The sequence below is a fragment of the Megalobrama amblycephala genome, linkage group LG8 (genome assembly GCF_018812025.1).
Source record: "Megalobrama amblycephala isolate DHTTF-2021 linkage group LG8, ASM1881202v1, whole genome shotgun sequence".
NCBI lineage: Eukaryota > Metazoa > Chordata > Actinopteri > Cypriniformes > Xenocyprididae > Megalobrama > Megalobrama amblycephala.
Window position 1 is genome coordinate 1,150,001 of NC_063051.1, and position 19,024 is coordinate 1,169,024.

Genomic DNA, 19,024 nt, shown 5'->3' on the forward strand with positions numbered 1-19,024 from the left:
CTCAAACGGGCAGCTGCATGGAGAACGAGGAAGGTGGTTCGTAATATATAATGAAGTGAGGTGAGATATTGTTTAAGTAAATTGCAGGCACCAGGACCTTAGCGTGACAGCGCTGACTTTGTAGACTCAAGCGCTGACTGACAGAGAGATTTGGTTGTCGTCTTTTGTCTGAAGGAAGGATGGAGTCTGTGAGAAGGAGATGGGGTCCGGTTCAGAACATGACAGCGTCGCCTCTGGCCTTCGCTGAGGATGCGGCGTATCTTTTACAAAGTCGGTCAGAATATATACATAACCAGTGATGGGGGTAACACATTACAAGAAACACGAGTTACGTAATCAGATTACTTTTTCCAAGTAACTAGTAAAGTAATGCATTACTTTTACAACAAAATATCTGAGTTACTTTTTCAAATAAGTAACGCAAGTTACTTTGTTTTCCCATGTATTGGCTGACAGCTCTCCTGTCGCCATGTTGAGAGAATAAAGTGCAGAGATGTTGTGTGTGAACATGATGCATATTGTAGTTCTAGATTAATGTGAGCATTTACTCATTTCACTTGCACAAAAACAGATTCAATATTTTGCAAAATTAATAAAAACAATGAGATGCAAACACAGAATATTATGCAAACCTGCACTAATTACATATGTTAAATAACACAAATATACTTTATGTATTTAATCTCACTTTATTAACCAATGTCTTTGCTGCTGACCTTCAATGATCTAATTCAACCATACGAATAAGGAAAAATGACGTTAGATAAACATCACATTTGTTTCATTTTTTGTTTTTATTGTTGAAGAGTGCTGAACTTTCTTGTCTGAGCTGCACCTTCTACTGTACAGGTGTGAATTTGCATTTCCTACATTTGCCAAAAATAGAATAAAAAAAACAAAAAATCGAGCCCAGCCCAGATGAGAAAAAGTGCAAAATGCAAAAGTAACGTAATGCATTACTTTCCATAAAATGTAACTAAGTAAAGCAATTAGTTACTTTTTTAGGGAGTAACACAATATTGTAATGCATTATTTGCAAAAGTAACTTTCCCCAACAATGTACATAACATCACTCTACTTCTACAAAAAATAGATTTCACTTGCAAACACTGAATTAGCCCAGAGAAAACGAGTATTCCCGAGAGGTTGCTCTTTTAGAACTTGAGACTTTCATGCATTTATCCCTATAAAGCTATCATATTTGATATGACAAAATCAACATGATCATGAGTCAAAAATTACGAGTATCAATTATGATCTTAAGACTTTTGAGGAAGTTTATTTGTTCATCTCTCAATCATTGTATTGCATTGCATTATATGTTTTAAAACTACAGATCTTTGATCATAAACTAAGCATTTAAATATCATCATACCAAGACATTTTATTGTCAGATATAGAGTGACGGCTGATATTTATATGCATTTTTTTGTGAGTAGACCTCACTAATTTACATTACAAGAGACAAATCTCATAATTTTTGGTCATATAAATATCAGCATCTGCATCAAATTGCATATTTTTCCTCAGTTTGGGCTTCTGAATAAATGTGAGGTGTTTTTACATCTCGAGTTGGAGCTCCATATTCTCACTATATCATACTATGATGAGCCATAAAAGTCTTATTTATATAATAAAAACATATGCATTTTTTTCAGTTTAAAGGTTTAATACTGTTCAATAAAAAAAAAAAAAAAAAAAAAAAAATGTGACTACTGTTTCATATGTCAGGGCTTTGCAGGGTTAAGAATCAACTTGTCTTCTAAAACAACCCTTTAGAGAAATACAAATTTTGATGAGGAAATTTTAGTGTGTATTGAGATCTTCTGACCTTTAATTGCAGATTATTTGGTCAAATCCTGAGTTTGAGATTGTTTCTGTGGTTTTTCTCTCATGATCTAAGCAGGTTATATTTTTGCACCTTTCATCACCACGTTTTGTGCTTAGACAGTAAGTCTTTGAGCAAGTGCTCACAATGCAAACTTGAGCCACAAAACATGTATTTCCAGAAGAGCAATGCATTTGCAAGTTGCAAATGTTGGTGCAACTTGAAAAAAAAATCACTAAAAAAGTTACTAGTAAATGTAAAATACAAACTGCTTTCTATGTACAGTTCATGCATAAAAGCTGAACTGTTAAAAACACCGAAGTAAAGCTTCAGGAATGCAGCGGTTTAATTAATGGGCCAAATATGTCACCTATTTGAAAAAAAGGCTTTTCTTGTGAAGTGAAGAAAATAGGGCTGGTAACCACATCATGAGGTGATTGCAGTTAGGCAGGTGTGTCATAATGAGCAGAGATAGAGCGCCCAACAGGATGCAAATGAATTTTGGCCCGAGGCTCTTCCAGTGAGATGCATTCAAGGCAATTAAGACTCTGCCACTTTCTACAACAGGGGTCAGATTCCCTACAGATCATCCCAATATGACATGAAAGATCTAAGAGAGCAGCTCAGCGTGTCAAAACTTGACGGGAGCCGGGGTGGCGGTGAAAAGGAAGAGTTGGATGAACCTTGATAGACATCAGAAATCTGGGAAACAAAAACACGGTTTTATTCTGCCAAGAAAAAGGAAGGATAAAAAAGGAAGGCCGTGTCCTTTGGAGATTATGCAGTTGTGTTTGGATGGGAAGGAGTTCAGATAATAATGAAACAATTAAAGGCTTTAAGGGTGACCTGAGCTATAAAACCTTCTTTTCCACTCCACCTTTGTATAAATCAAATGAAGAATGCCAAAGTTAAGGACCTGAAATATGTCTCATTCTCTTTATAGGGCTTGACTGGACTGATTACGCGGTCACCCCACCCCAAACCCTTTCCTTCCCATGATGCCTCAGGCTACAACGCCACACCCCACAACAACACTCCCCCCTCCTGAGTGGGAGGGTCTCAGTGCAGGTGGGAAGGGTAATTAAACTTTTACATAGACTCACTTCTCTGGTGTAAATCAGCTTACTGTCACAGATCCATTCTGCTGGAAGATCTCGAGATGACAGAAAGGTGAGGGCTGGAGCAGTTCAAACAAAACAGCCTTTGTTTACACACCCTCATGTTGTCCCAGAATCATGTAACCCACAAATTTTCACACAGCATGTAGTTCATATGCTAGAAAAAGGTCCAAATTATCCAAATTTTGAAATCGTTTTCTGACTAATAAAAGTTATATATACATATTAACACATATAAATCATCTGTGTAATCAAATGCAAGACAATTTATTGAAATTGAAAAACCTACTTTTGTGAACTAGTACTAGGTTTTTGACCCGATCAGAACCAAACCAGTGCAACGAGATTCTCCAGAGTCTGACTGTCAATCGTTATCAAAAAAAGTTGAAATTTCGATTCATGGTCTCTAAGGGCCGCCAAAACTTTTGAAGTGGGTGGATCCACTTTTACTAAAATGGCTATAACTCGTGAACAGAATGAGATATTTTCACCAAACTTGGTACACCTATGTAAAAGCTCATTCTGCGGTCGCATGAAAAAGGATGCAGCGACTGGCCATTTGGTGGCGCTATAACAGGAAATAAATGCATGCAGTGTCTTTGTCCGAGGTGCCATTATTGTCTATGAGGACGTTGACATATCTCAAAAAACACGTCCTCCATCGGCCAATGAATTTTGAGCAGCTATCAGACGAGGTTAATGTAGGCCGATCGTAACGAAACTCGTTGGGCCTGTTTGACTCACAGCCCTAGAGACCTGTGAGAAATTTGAAAGAAATCAGCCACCGGAGCATTTTCAGGTGCGTAAAGGATCATGTTTTGCGTGATTTTTTTGTGCACGCCTACATCATTCATACAGCATGGTAGAACTCCTCATTCTGAGCAACTTTTTATTCTCCGCTGCTGTCCATCAAATCGTTCGTTTAATACTGGAGATTATTTCAAAAACCAATTTTAGTGAACTAGTCCTAGGCCCGACCTCAATAACTATTAAAAAAGCTTTAAAAACTATTTATTTCCTATGGTAAATTGCCTGTATTTTCTGTAAATGGTCTTCTCCATCTATGATCGAGATGGTTACAGGCTTGCTAAATAAAACATAATACCTTTTTACACATGTGCGTGAAGGCCTTAAAGCGATTGAACCCCAATAATTGCTGCTCGCAGCTATATTTTAAACATGCTTCTGTTTCTCCCAGTTTTCTTATCTCTCATTGTTGCGATTTACATAGTGCAATCCAACTGTTATGGGGTCAAATGGATATCACAGATGGCATATTTTGTTCTAACTGTGTTTTGTAATTGCAAATCATGTATTTTAGTGTTGACATGATTAGCATGCTTCTGTTTGCTTCAAAGCTGTCTTCTTGCAGCTGTGTTGACACTGATGAATTTACTAGCGAAAGGCCCGAGGCAGACCATCACATCACTGGGAATAGCTCACATGCCTCTCACTGCTCTGAGTGCCAAATCATATCTGTGCCTTGATGTTAAAAGTGGATGAATGATGCCTTGTTTCTTTGCTTTTGACCTTTTCTCTGCAGGTTTTGATATTTTAAACCTGTTTGTTAGGAGAGTTTTTTTTAGACGTGCACTTCTCTAAAACTAATCCGGTTGTACCCTGATTATTGTTTTACAAAAGAAGACAGACACCCTTTCCATCAAGTCTCTCAAAAGCATGTTAAGATACTAACCATCAATGAAAGAATATGCTGACAGCGTAAGACAAATATGTACATATGGCATAAATATGAGTCAAACAAAACACCTCGGGATGTTTGCAAATATGTTCAGAAATACATTTTATAGCTATTAATATATATTTAAATTTTTTTTGTGTGTGTTTGCACACTCACACTGAGCTGCTCATTTGCGTGACATAGATCATGCTACAAACTTCTCAACAAAGTCTGTAATCATTTAAATTACTTGCCAGAAGGCTGAATATGTAAAATATGATTTTAGAAGTCTCACTCTTTTGATTTTTATAAAATTAAATATTAATTTCAAACTTATTTAGATGGTATATAGTAAAATAAGAAAAGAAAGAAACTTGTTGTATCTGTTGATTCTATGGAATAGAAGTGGTAAAGTTCAAGGAAGAGGAAATGATATGACGAATAAAGATCCCTTTGTCTGATAAGTGCAACATCAAACCGTGCCGAAGCTGATGTGTCAAAGGGTTTTTGCATACATATATATTGACTATAATGCACTTGCCTTCCGGGTCCAACCCTTCAGCTAAAACAAGGCTTGAAAATGAGACTACATTTTTTTTTTTTTTTTTCTGGATTATTTGATGAATTGAACATTGAAAAGAACAGCATTTATTTAAAATAGAAATCATTTGCAACACTGGTTTGGTACTGTCATATATATATATATATATATATATATATATATATATATATATATATATATATATATATATATTGTGTGTGTGTGTTATTAAATCAGATTACTTTTTCAAGTAACATATATAGTAACAGATAAGTAGTAAGTAGTAATGAAAGTTACTTTGTTTTCTCATTTATCACATTTATTTCACTTGCATGAACACAGTTTCATCATCCCTCAAAATGAACAAAAACAGTGAAATGCAAACTATTAAGAAAACTACATAATTTCTGTATTTAGTCTCACTTTATTAACCAATTCTTTGCTGTTGACCTTCGATGATCCAATTCAACCATACTAATAAGCAAAAATGACTTTAGTTGAACATTAAAAATTTGTATTTCACATTCACATTTGTATTTAATAATTTTTGTTTTTACTGCCAAAGTAAGAGTGTTGAACTTTCTTCTCTTGAGTCATTGCCCTTTAGGTAAAAATAGAACTTTTTTTTTGTGAGAAAAAGTATCTTAAAAGTAACGTAACAGATTACTTTCCATTAAAATAACTAAGCAAAGTTAGTTACTTATAGGGAGTAATGCAATATTGAAATGCATTACTTTTACAAGTAACCTTCCCTAACACTGTGTGCGTATATATATACAATTATTCAGACACCAGATATAATTTTTAAATTTTTTACTAGTGGGTGCAAGACACTATAGTTCATTTATGTAAGTGAAGATAGCAAAATAAAGTAAACTGTGACATATTATACCCACAAATTCTTCATACAGTGGACTACCATTAAAATTGATAAAAATTTGGGACCAAAATTATTCAGACACTTTGACCTGACCATGCTTTGCTTAAGTGTTTTTCTTTAATTGCTAATGCAACCTTTTTACACCACAGACTGAATAAAATTAAGCATTGCTTGGTAATTGGTTGACCTAAACTAGAGCGAATAAACTGTGTGAAATGTTGAATAAATTTTGGTTTGACTGTATATATTCAGGTGTTGGCATTTCTATGCCATTTTTTTCAGTGTATACAGGCATATAATAAAATGTATAAATATATATATTCCTCACTCAAAACAAAGCCTATACTTTCTGATGACCCTGTCTTGAACATACAGTCTTGTTGTTGCAGCACACTATACACCATTATACGTGTGAAGAGTTCTGTTGTTTAAGTACACTTAAGCCTGTAGAAATGCAGTCTGCCACTCCGTGAGTCTGACTTAATTAAACTCCTGAGTTCTTCAGAGATCTCTGCAGAGATGCTGTCAGTCGTGGCAGGTAATTGGTGCGTGATTATCTCGCTTCTTGGCTCACGCTGAGCCGATTGCGAGTGTCATTCATTAACGCAGGACGTTAAAAAGATTCTTTAAAGTAGTGTTTAGGGAGTTGCCCCAACAAGTTATGCAGGGCGAGAGGTTAGAAGTGTATGTGTGTTTGTCAAAATGTGTGTCAACACTGTCATATGGTGTCGAGTCTCATTTAAACAAACTCCCCATGCTCCACTTAACAGCTTTGAAACGTATTAAAATATAAAGCACAAAAACAAACACCCTCCAGGTTTACGGTCATTGTTTTGTCGTGAGTATTGTCTCACAATGCGCTCTATCAGATATCGCACACATACACACACGAGTTGACACCTGATCGCTGTAACGTGTCAAATAAATAAAATATAAGATGGGATGCTAATCTATTTAAGTACTAATCTGATAAAAATGCTCTTTTGCATTTAAAGTAAAATGTTATTCGTAAGAAAATTCAATGTGATTTGTTTTATAGTTATATGTATGCATGATGCACTTTTATTTAGAAAATGCAAATACTCATTTTGGATATCAAAGTGATAAAATCTCATCTGTGAAATGAGTTTCCATCATATTGATGACCATATTTGCATTAAACGCATTTAAATCTTAATCATAAATTTAAATTTAAGGATTTGTCACTGAGGTGAGGAAAATAAAGTCTTAATGTCTCATGCAATTTTGCTAAATTTCTTGTTATAAGGATGTTATAGAACAAAATTCTTGCTCTACATCCGCATATGGCAGAGTCTCTGTGTGGCCCTCTTTTTTCCCCCCCAGAGGAACCACAGGACCCAACTTATAATTATACTCTTTGAGCACATCCAGGCCTTACCATAGTAAAACTCTTTCTCAGAAGGGCTAGAGAGATGCATTGAAACACAAAGGTTTTGCACATGCGATGGGACATGCATACTGCCTCGATGAATCACAGGTCGGTTTTGTTTACAAGGAACTGTCATGCTTTTGAAAACAAAACAATAGATACCACCTTATTATATTAGCAGTAAAAACAAGCGGCATCCTTTCATGCTGTGTAACAAACTGCCAGTTCTCCAGTTGAATTAACGTCTGTTCATTCTTTAAACAATGTTAACATTCATCTAAAGTCACAAAGCGCTTTTTATTATCACATGTGACAACGCTACAAATAAATAAAACATGGTTACAGATTATTTTGATGGTCCATTTTAGACATTCTACAGACTATAAGTAACTTTGCAACTGCATGTCTCACATTAGAGTAATAGTAGACTGTTAGGATTAGGATTTGAGTTAGCAGAATAAGTTGGCATGTAGTTGCAAAGTTACTTACAGTCAGTAGAACATCATTAAAGGATTAGTTCACTTCAGATTCCAAATTTCCTGATAATTCCTGATAATGTCATGCAAGATGTTTATGTCTTTCTTTCTTCAGTTGAAAAGAAATTATGGTTTTTGAGGAAAACATTCCAGGATTTTTCTCTAGATAAGACTCTTATTCCTCGTCTGGGATCATGTAGAGCTCTTTGAAGCTGCACTAAAACTGACATTTGGACCTTCAACCCGTTGAACCCCAGTAAAGTCCACTATATGGAGAAAAATCCTGGAACGTTTTCCTCAAACACCTTAATTTCTTTTCGACTGAAGAAGGAAAGACATAAACATCTTGGATGACATGGGGGTGAATAAATTATCAGGAAATTTGAATTCTGAAGTGAACTAATCCTTTAAGTCTCCAGAGTTATAAAAAACAAAGCATGATCAATATAAATGTTCCTCTGGAGTAAATTATGCATCTACACCAACTAAACTCATTATTAATCTCCAGTGCAGAGTTTAGTATTAGAAGCTTGTCGTATGTAAGTTCAGCAGTGTAAATGCTCTGCTTTTTCACACTAAATAGTGCTAATGTGGTTAGAGCCCTTTCTAGGGAGCTCGTCCCCACCCACCCTCGTGACTCAAACTCTTCTCCTCTTCCTCACGTCTGTATGAAAATGTGCCTTATGTGTTCCTAATAAATCAACTTGACTAATCATGCCTTTCCAGTTTGATTCATGACTTGGCTGACAGGTCAAATTGCCGGTGTGGATCTCTGGCACGGAATGAGAAGAAACTGAGCTGGTTTGGTCCCGAGGCGATGGACGGGGGGAGGAGAGCGTGCTGGTGGGAGCAACCCACTGCGGCTTTCTATCTTTTCTGATTTATGCCTCCTCTGATGTGCAAAAAACAAATGAAGCAGTCTAATAAATGCTGTCTCTCTCTCTCTCTCTCTCCATATATATTGCTTGTTAAGCTTCAAAGTATGTACAGTTATCAGCCTTCCTTTCCCAGATACTGTTTCCTGAAGTCTTTGTTGTATACCTTTATGACTTCATACGTTCTTCCGTGTGAAAAAAAGCAACATATAGCTACTGAAACGTTCAGTGAAGTGTATGAAATTCTGACTTTTGATATGGAAATGAGGATTGCCTGTACTGAAACGCAAATGAAAAACCTCTGAAACAGATGGAAAACTGACTTAAGCAACCTGGATTGAGTAATCAAAAATATTTAGAGGATGTAAATACAAAAAGTCCAGAAGACCCCTTGAAATCAGGATTGGAGTTGTGTGGCATGCAGTCCATATGTGTTGCTTTAAGCTTTTTAAGTTCTTTTGCTTTAGAACACAGATATCAAGTGGCAACAGTAACCACATATCCGTAAAAATGTAATAAAAGACATTTGAATGTCATCTCCAAATGTTTTTACAGTGGCTATGCTCGTAACAGCATACTATTAGTACAATTTCCAGTGTGCACTATTTATACTTCATAAATTGTAGTATTTTAATAGTACCTGAGTCACTTTCCAAAGCAAGACTACACTGCTTTTTGGACTGCACACAAGAAAAACTGTATGCTATGTGCTTGATCCGGCCTTACATTTCTAGTGCGATGAATGAAAAACAAATGGGACAAAATATGAATAAATAAAAAGTTCTTAAATGCTTACACAAAATTGGATTAAATTCATAAACAGATTTATTGACTTGAAATTTTTTCCACAGTGGATTCACTCTAAAAATGCTGGGTTAAAAACAACCCAAGCTGGGTTAAAAATGGACAAACCCAGCGGTTGGGTTAAATGTTTGTCCAACATGCTGGGCAGTTTTATTTAACCCAACTATTGTTTAAAAATGACTATATGGCTGACTTAAAATTAACCCAAAATAGGCTGGAAATTAAAAATCAGACACATAATTACTAGAGGCAACAATAATAATCAAAAGGTGAACATTTATTAATAAGCAATTTTTAATAAATGTTTATTGCTTAATTATTATTCATTAAATGTATTATTCAATGTTCTTTTATTAAACATATTAATAAATGTTCATTTCCAGCCTATTTTAGGTTCATTTTAAGCAGCCACATAGTTATATATATATATATATATATATAATTGTATATAAAATATAATTAACACACACATTGTGTGTGTGTAATATGTAAATAAATATGTAAATAAAAAGTTTTTTTTAATAAAAAGTCAATTTAAAATAACATTATTTTCTATGTGAATATATTGTAAAATGTAATTTATTTCTGTGATCAAAACTGAATTTTCAGCATCATTACTCCAGTCTTCAGTGTCACATGATCCTTCAGAAATCATTCTAATATGATGATTTGATGCTCAAGAAACATTTATTATTATTATTATTATTATTATTAATATCATCTATGTTTCAATATCAATTTCTTTCAAAAAAAAACAAAAAAACAAAAAAAAAAAACTTACCAACCCCGAACTTTTGAATGGTAGTGAATATCCACTTTGGATAAAAACATGTAAATGTGGAATGTAAATATATTAAATGCATGAAAATGTGGTCATCTCACAACAAATGAAACACACCAGTTTGAAAAATAAAACCTAACATAGTAGTCAACATTCAAGTGTACACTACGCAGTATGCAAAAAGGAACGTGCTTGTATTTCATTCTGAAAATACAGCAAACGTAATGCACCCAAAACATTATTAAAATTTAACTGTCAAGCCTTATGGAAATTTTAATGAACTTTCAAGAGTTCGCGGTCACATAAAAAGCATAAAATCATCTCGCGTGCTGAAACCGGTTGCAGACATAAACTTCTGCTAATGTTGCCTTAGTTAGAATTTTTTTAACAGATGTGTTAGCTAGAAATCTGCAAATAATATTTTGTAAATGTGGTCATGATCAAAATTTGATTTCTACTATTTAGACATCTTGGGTCTCGAGAAGCAAGGAGACGTGGGAATATTTTGCGTAAAGTGACACGCAATTTAGCTGTGCTACAAACTTTAAGATGTGGTGAAGGCCTTAGTCGTATCTCATGCAGAAACTAAAGGAACATACAAATTAACTTGTTAACGTCTCTGAGGTCTCACACCCCGTCCCACATTCACAGTAACACATGTGGCTCGAGCAAATTAGCATGTAGTTGGCTAACCCTAACCCTCCCCGCGTCTCCATTTACACGGACCGCTTTCTATTTCCACCCCGCTCTGATGTAAAAGCGGCTCCTTACGGTAGAGTTTCACAGTTCATTGACTCGACAGCTTGTTTACATGCAATAAATTGATGTGAAAATTGGCGTTGGAGCAGCCGGTACATTTGAAAGCCATTAGAGGGACACTGATGATGGAGCGGCTTTATAACCCTATAAGACCTTGCTGACTCAAGCTTTCAATTATCCCAGGGTGAATAAATCAACTTTAACATAGTTTGGTGAAAAATGAGCACTTGTGGTCGCCGATGTAGGTCTGCGAGGCTCAATATTTCCAGAGTACCGTAACCCTTGTCTGCCAAACCTGTTGGAAAGGAAAAACACCAACGGGATCTGTTATATCTCAATCGTTTCACCTAGACAGCAGTGAGATTAAATGTAGAGCAAATTGAGAAAAAAGATCCCAGTTAGACCTCCAGAAGAGATCTCAACAATGTCACAATCAAACATTTCCCAGTCTTCCTTCTCAAATTAGCCTCATTAAAAGTTAAACTGTTCATTTTAGACATCTCTTTAAAGCAGGATGGATTCTGATTGGCTGTCAGTGTTTTTTGTGTTCTGAAAGTGATTCCAAATTTGACCAGCTATAATAAATGATCTGTGGGGTATTTTGAGCTGAAACTTCACACATTCTGGAGACACCAGAGGCTTATATTACATCTTGTGAAAACGATATTGTGGACTTTGCTATTCTTTTATATTTAGAACCAGCGCCATAACCACCATAGACATTGAGGGGGACAAGTCCTCCCCAATAATTAAAAATAGCCAAATTGTCCCCCCAATATCTGAAATTGTTGCACTGTTCTGTACTCCATTACACATGACAAAAAGGTTTAAAAGTAAAATTTTTAGTCTGGTCTGCCTCAGTGGTATAAAAGCACTCGTCAATGTCAAAATGATTGAGACGACCAATCAAATTAAAGTAGGCGGGGTTTACTGTTCACAGAAGCTGAGCATGAATTCCAGCGCGAAGCGTCAGTTTAATGTTGAGTGAGGTAAGATGTAATGGCGAAACATTTAAAGGATTAGTTCACTTCAGAATTAAACTTTCCTGATAATTTATTCACCCCATGTCATCCAAGATGTTTATGTCTTTCTTTCTTCAGTCGAAAAGAAATGAAGGTTTTTGAGGAAAACATTCCAGGATTTTTCTCCATATAGTGGACTTCACTGGGGTTCAACGGGTTGAAGGTCCAAATGTCAGTTTCAGTGCAGCTTCAAAGAGCTCTACATGATCCCAGACGAGGAATAAGAGTCTTATCTAGAGAAACTATTGGTCTAAAAGAATAAAAAAAAATATATTCTTTTTCACCACAAATGCTCGTCTTGCACTGCTCTGCAATGCTCCACGCATTACGTAATCATGTTGGGAAGGTCACGTGTGACGTAGGCGGAAGTATCGCGGTAGGATGAAAAACTCCATCTCATTTTCCCCTCCAGATTCCCAAATCGTTGTTTTACTTTTCTTTTTTTTTTGTAAAGGCCGTCTTTGATGTTCGCTTTGAAAACACTGGATTGGTACTTCCGCCTATGTCACGTGATTACATAATGTGTGGCGCATCACAGAGCAGTGCAAGACGAGCATTTGTGGTATATCATTTTGTATTCGAAACTGTCATTTTGACCTTCAACCGTTTGGGCTCCAGTGAAGTCCACTATATGGAGAAAAATCCTGGAATGTTTTCCTCAAACACCTTAATTTCTTTTCGACTGAAGAAAGAAAGACATAAAAATCTTGGATGACATGGGGCTGAGTAAATTATCAGGGAATTTGAATTCTGAGGTGAACTAATCCTTTAAGAATAATGAATGCTGTAGAAGTGTCATTTATCGTTAGTGATGTTAACAAATGAAATCTTCCTGTAAAGTGTTAGCAAATCTAATGGATGCCAAATGCACAATATAAAAGTCCCCATCGACTCTCTGCGGTCATCATTCAAGTGAAGAGTGATTTTGTTGGAGGCCTTGCATGTGGCATCTCAGGCAATTTGTGTTGATGGCTCTGAAATTTGTTTTGCGTCCTAAATGTAAAACAAAAAGCACCGCACCAGGAAATAATGGATTTTCAGAGGAGGCTCTGGTGTGGCATACAGTAAAAGAAACGGCCTCATTGTTGCATCTAGCGTTTCCATCTCACGTTTTTCCAATTACCGTCGGCTCTGAAAGATGTCAGCGTTGTATACAGAAAACATGTTTCCACTAAAATCATGTTCTTTGCTGCCCCGAATGGAGTTTGGCTGACTTGTGCGCATAACGGGCAGAACACAGCCGGCCTCCAGGGCTTTCTGTGGTCCGTTTTCCCACAGAGAAACAAAGTCTCACTGACAAATAACAGGGCCCAGCCGTCCCTCGGGCTGCGGGCAACGCAAACGGATAGGCCTCATGGTTCGTATCAGAATCGGGAAAGCCGTGGAGATCGGGACTGAGACTCGGCGGACGTCCGTACCACCATGACTGTTCGATGGGAGAGCCACAATGTGGGCTGCTCTTCAAACGGCTCAGAGCTGTCTAATTTAGTCATGTGACGCTGAGGGTAAACGTCCCAGACAACAATATGTCATTTTAATGTCGTTACGGATGTTTTATTCACAGAGTTCTGCGGTCAGGGCAGGGATTGTGAGGACTGGGAGGGTTTTTTCCATCCTTTTCTTTTACAATTAATTTCACATGTTACAGTCACAGTGTGAGGCCACGTCTTTCAAGTGTAAAGTAGCAGAATGATGCGCTTTGTGTGCTCATAATGAACTGCAAATTAAAGGGCAGTTTCGTATCAGAATTAGATCCAGTGTGTACAGCTGAAAGGTCAAATTTATGTGAGTGTGTGTGTGTGTAACATAGGTTTTGCAAATTCAATATTATTTCATTTATTAAAAAATACACTAAAATGCGATCCATACAGGCAATAACTTGATCACATTTTTTTTTTTCATTTCAGAATTTTAGATGTTTTTTTGAAAAATAAAATGCAATAAATATAGCCTATATAAATGCATACATACATAAAGGTGGTGTAACTGTCCAGGGAATAACAAAATAATAATATCAATTTGATTACAATTTTTATTATTTTTATTTTATTTTATTTTATTTTATTTTATTTTATTATTTTATTTATTTTATTTTATTTTTATTTTTATAATTTTTATTATTGTTATGCCATTTTCTTCTTATTCTGTTATAAAAATCTGGGATTTAAACTCTATTTAGACACAAATTTTGGTCACAGGGTTGAAAAGATGCACAATGAATAGAAAATAAAACATCCTAAATGCACGTATAAAATGGATGAAGAACATATTCTGTTCTTTTCACTGGAAAAATGTTTCTAAGAACCTTTTAAATACATGTTTTTTAAATAATATATTTTTTAATCCTGAGAAAATACAAAAAAAATTCCTTGATTCAATGCTATATATATATATATATATATATATATATATATATATATATATATATATATATATACACACACATGTATAATTATCAATAGAGCAGAGTTCATTCAACATACTATCATCTAATGTGTGTTTGTCTGACTTTCATGCATTTCCCAGGAGGAGAACATTGAAAACACTGACAGTCCGAGTGAGAGAGAGAGACCACTCCAGACAAAACACAAGACATGACATCAAAGTTGGAAATATCTTTTTTGTGTGTGTCCCCACATACTTCAGTGATTCAGATTATAGCACATTTCTCTGCGGCATTCACTTAGAAAACAAACCTCAGGAAAAACAAACCTACGCAAAACAGCAGAGAACGCCTCACGAAGACAAAAATACTAAAGACAACACTGTTTTGTTCAAGCTTGATTAATACCATTGAGACTGCTTCATAATCACCTTCAATAAAAGTTGAGCTGGGCAATATATCTCTAACTTTCCAACAAACAGTCTTTCCATCAAAAGTCAAAGATCTAATTATGAACTCAAACATTTCTCATCAAATTCTTCCAAATTCAAACGATCTGAGCTGATCCAATCTACATTTTCATAGCTCTGTATTCTTACTGTATTACATTAACTTGTAATACAGTACGTACTGTATCTATTGACTCTATTTTTATTTTATATAAAAAAGTGGTTTTATTTAGAAATGTTTCAATTTTAAAGAACCCTTTATGACAAAAAAGTTCTACACTGTAAACAATTATTTTCATGATTTGTTATCACAACATTTTTTCTTGTCAAGACAACTTCAATAATTCATGTGGTTCAGATAACATAATGTTTTGAGTTTCTGTTAAATAAAACAACTCAAAAAAGTGTATTTCAAAGAACTCAAAATTTTAAGGCAAACAGGTAACTTACTTTTTTAATTCTTTTTTCAGAGTATATAAGGAGAAATGTCTGCATAATACTTTCATGTGTTCTTTTTTTTTCCTTATGATAAAGTATGTTTATGAGCTGTTTAGATCATTTTGAATAACATAAATTAAAAATTAATTAAAACAAAATTAATTAATACTAAATCCATAAAACAATGGGAACCCCTAAAAAGTTCCATATATGAAGCGTCTGACGGAATCCTTTCTACATACAGTACCTTTTCTGTGTTTTTCTGAGATAAAAAAGTTGAACAAACAAACAAAAAAGTAAGCTACAAAGGAATAACTTTTCAGCAACCCAGCAACCATGCAGAAGACCCTAGCAAATGCAATACATGCAAATACTGCAAAAACACTCTGAACACCATTATTCTGAGGAAAGCATGCCGATGCAATCTGAGATGCCACCTAAAGACAAGTCACAGGTCAGTCCTGGAGTCTGTGGTCATCTGGGACATTAAGAGGGTGTTGGAACCGGAGCCCAGGGGTCAATCTGGATGGGGCCGGGGGTCGTCCGTCCCGTGGATCTCTTTCACCGGTGTCTGCCGTTGAAGTGAGAATCTTTTGTTCAGCGCTGCACACAATCTGACCCTGTTTGCTACCCAAAACACAACTGCTCCGTTTCTTTATCAAACACATCTGAAGCACAAATGGTGTAGGATGAAGTTTAATACTCGGTGCTAAAGGTTTGAACAAGCTCCTAACTACAAGCAACAGTAAACAAGCTTCAAGAATCTGAGATTCTGACATGAGCATGCATCGTACCATCAACTTTATGCACAATGATCTTGAAAGAATGTTTGTCTATATGGGAAAGAACACTCTTGTATTCCAGCACTCTCCTTGAGTCTAAATCCAGTTTTCCATGATGCAACTCTCACACAAACACACACACACACACTCAATGTGTTTTTAATCTCAAATCCCAAAGCGTGCAAAATGTACACAATCCCTTGCAGATCCTTTTCTAAAGGGCAGAAACGGAGACGAGAAACAAGAGCCACGTCCTTCTCTGGTGCCTTGGGCCGAACACACAGAGAACGTGAACGCTGTCAGACTGGAGGAAAAGACAGAAGAAGATGGCTTGTTTAACATCCACTAAGAGACAATCATTTTGTTTTATTACAACACATTGTTCCCAAAACTGGCCTGCAAAATTGTTTGGTTGAAAATCTAAATAATTCATACAAACATCTCCTGGGATTTTCCCCCTCCCGGTGTCTGTATCTGATTACACCTGTCCATCATTTTCAGAGCCATGTCCTTCATGCAAGTCATCCATTCAACATGGACTTCAGGAATTCCATCAGGAAATGAAATAACTCTATTTCACTTTGATTTCCGTGCTCAGATTAAGTTACAGGATTCTTAGTATGTTGCTTTTGTTTGGCTGATTCATGTTGTTGAAAGTCACAATTTTTTTGTGTGCAATTTTTGGGACTAATTTTAAGTTGACCAATACTGGGGCATGTTGTCACAAAAGGTCAACAATAAGTTAAATAATCCGCAAATGACATCTTTTCCCTCTGGAATATGTTCCAACGCTCTTTTGCCATTCAGACTGTAAGGTTTGTCATCACAGAAACTTTCAAAAATAAACCCACCCTAAAAAATATATTCACTAAACACAAGTAACTAACAGGGAACTTTCTCAAAACTTTAGCTAACGTTCTCGCAGGTTCTCGCAGGTTACATTAATAGAAAGTTACCTGACAAACCCAGTGATTGGGTTGTTTTATCCCAGATGTTGGGTTAAATGTTTGTCCAACGTGCTGGTCAGTTTTATTTAACTCAACTATTGTTTAAAAATGACTATATGGCTGACTTAAAATTAACCCAAAATAGTTTGGAAATTAAAAATCGGACACATAATTACTAGAGGCAACAATAATAATCAAAAGGTGAACATTTATTAATACGCAATTTAATAAATGTTTATTGTTTAATTATTATTCATTAAACTTATTAATAAATGTTTAATTTCCAACCTATTTTGGGTTCATTTTAAGCAACAACACAGTAATTTTTAAACAATAGTTGAGTTAAATAAAACTACCCAGCACGTTGGGCAAACATTTAACCCAACCGCTGGGTTAAAACAACCCAATAGATCGCTTTTCTGGAATGTTTTAGTTGGATGTTTGTCTAACATTTTTTTTTAAATGTTACTACTTAGAACGTTCAGAACACTTTCAAAAGTAACATTCCCGTAATGTTTGCAATGTGATCAAATGGAATGTTCCCTTAACGTTCGCATAAATAAGAAAATATTTTTAATGCATTTGAACATTCATTTCACAACTTCATGGGAACGTTAGCAAAACGTTCTTAGAACATATTTTTGTTAGCTGTGCATATCCTAAATGAATCGTTTTAATTAAATCTTCTTGGCTTACATAAACTTGGAGAACATTGTTCATGCATGAAATGTTCAGAATATTTAATGTCGGAAAACATTTACAGTTTAAGTCTTTAAAGGTCTCTGAGCCCACAGCCCCTCATTAACTGATTAAAAAGGAATTAAAACCTGTCAAAATGTCAAATCGGCTAATAGTTTCCTGAGTCTGTTCTGAAATCTCAAGTTGGAACAGATCAGATAGTGAGCAGCTCTTTCCTCAGGCGCTTCACACTGATCACAGAAACACACAACGAGCAGAAATATTATTATCTGTGCAGAAGCTCACAGACGAACCCAATTAAAATTAAATAAAAGTGATATCTTAAAAAACGGACAGATCACGTGACTCTAGCGTGGAGTTTGATAAAGATGAGCAAACATATTGATATATAACACTCGGTTCCGCCTAATAGGCAAATATCAGGCATGCATCACGTGGAACTGATGAGTTATAACACAAATAAAAGATGGTTTTAAAACATTCCATTCTGTCGATTAAAAAAGAGGAACAGGTTCTTGCCTAAACGTATTATTTACCTTACTGTAAAACACTTAACTTTGTGTAGGTAAGCAAAAAGTAATGTGACATGTCCGAAAAACATACCAAACATGGTCGAATAAAACATTTTTACAACTTTTTATTTTTTTTTTTTTTATTTACTTACAAGAAAATAATAAGTTTCATGTATTTTGATAACATCATTAGTTTTCACTAGATTGCAGGTTGTCAAATTAGGCTTCTGCAAAAAGTCTGGATTTCAAATGTTTATTTTGGGCTCCATCTAGTGGTCAGTGCGTGTATGTAATTCAAGCTAGACTATGTTGGGTTATGATAGATAGATAGATAGATAGATAGATAGATAGATAGATAGATAGATAGATAGATAGATAGATAGATAGATAGATAGATAGATAGATAGATAGATAGATAGATAGATAGATAGATTGATAGATAGATAGATAGATAGATAGATAGATTCACTGGTATTATTTGATATACCATGGTAAATGAGTAGGTTTATTTGAGAAGAACGTTTCTGCTTAAGAAAATGATATATCTAAAATTATTTAAAAATATATTGCAGGCTTTTCTGAAAAGGTAGAGATAAAACTGTTATGCAAATACATTTTTGAAACCGCAAGAAAAAGGTTTTACAAAACTCTCTCTCTCTCTC

General features: G+C 35.3%; 1 long non-coding RNA gene across 2 annotated transcripts in view; it reads left to right on the forward strand.

Annotated features, from left to right (window-relative positions):
- LOC125273359 overlaps positions 1 to 15,209 on the forward strand; it is a 53,121-nt gene extending 37,912 nt beyond the window's left edge. Inside the window, exons 7-8 of one of the 2 annotated variants that reach the window (XR_007186058.1) lie at positions 2,772 to 2,896; positions 14,679 to 15,209. This is a non-coding gene — a long non-coding RNA (uncharacterized LOC125273359). Of the gene's footprint in view, positions 1 to 2,771; positions 5,262 to 14,678 lie in introns of those variants that run through there. The other variant, XR_007186057.1, reaches the window with a different exon arrangement.
- Positions 15,210 to 19,024: the final 3,815 nt, after the last annotated feature.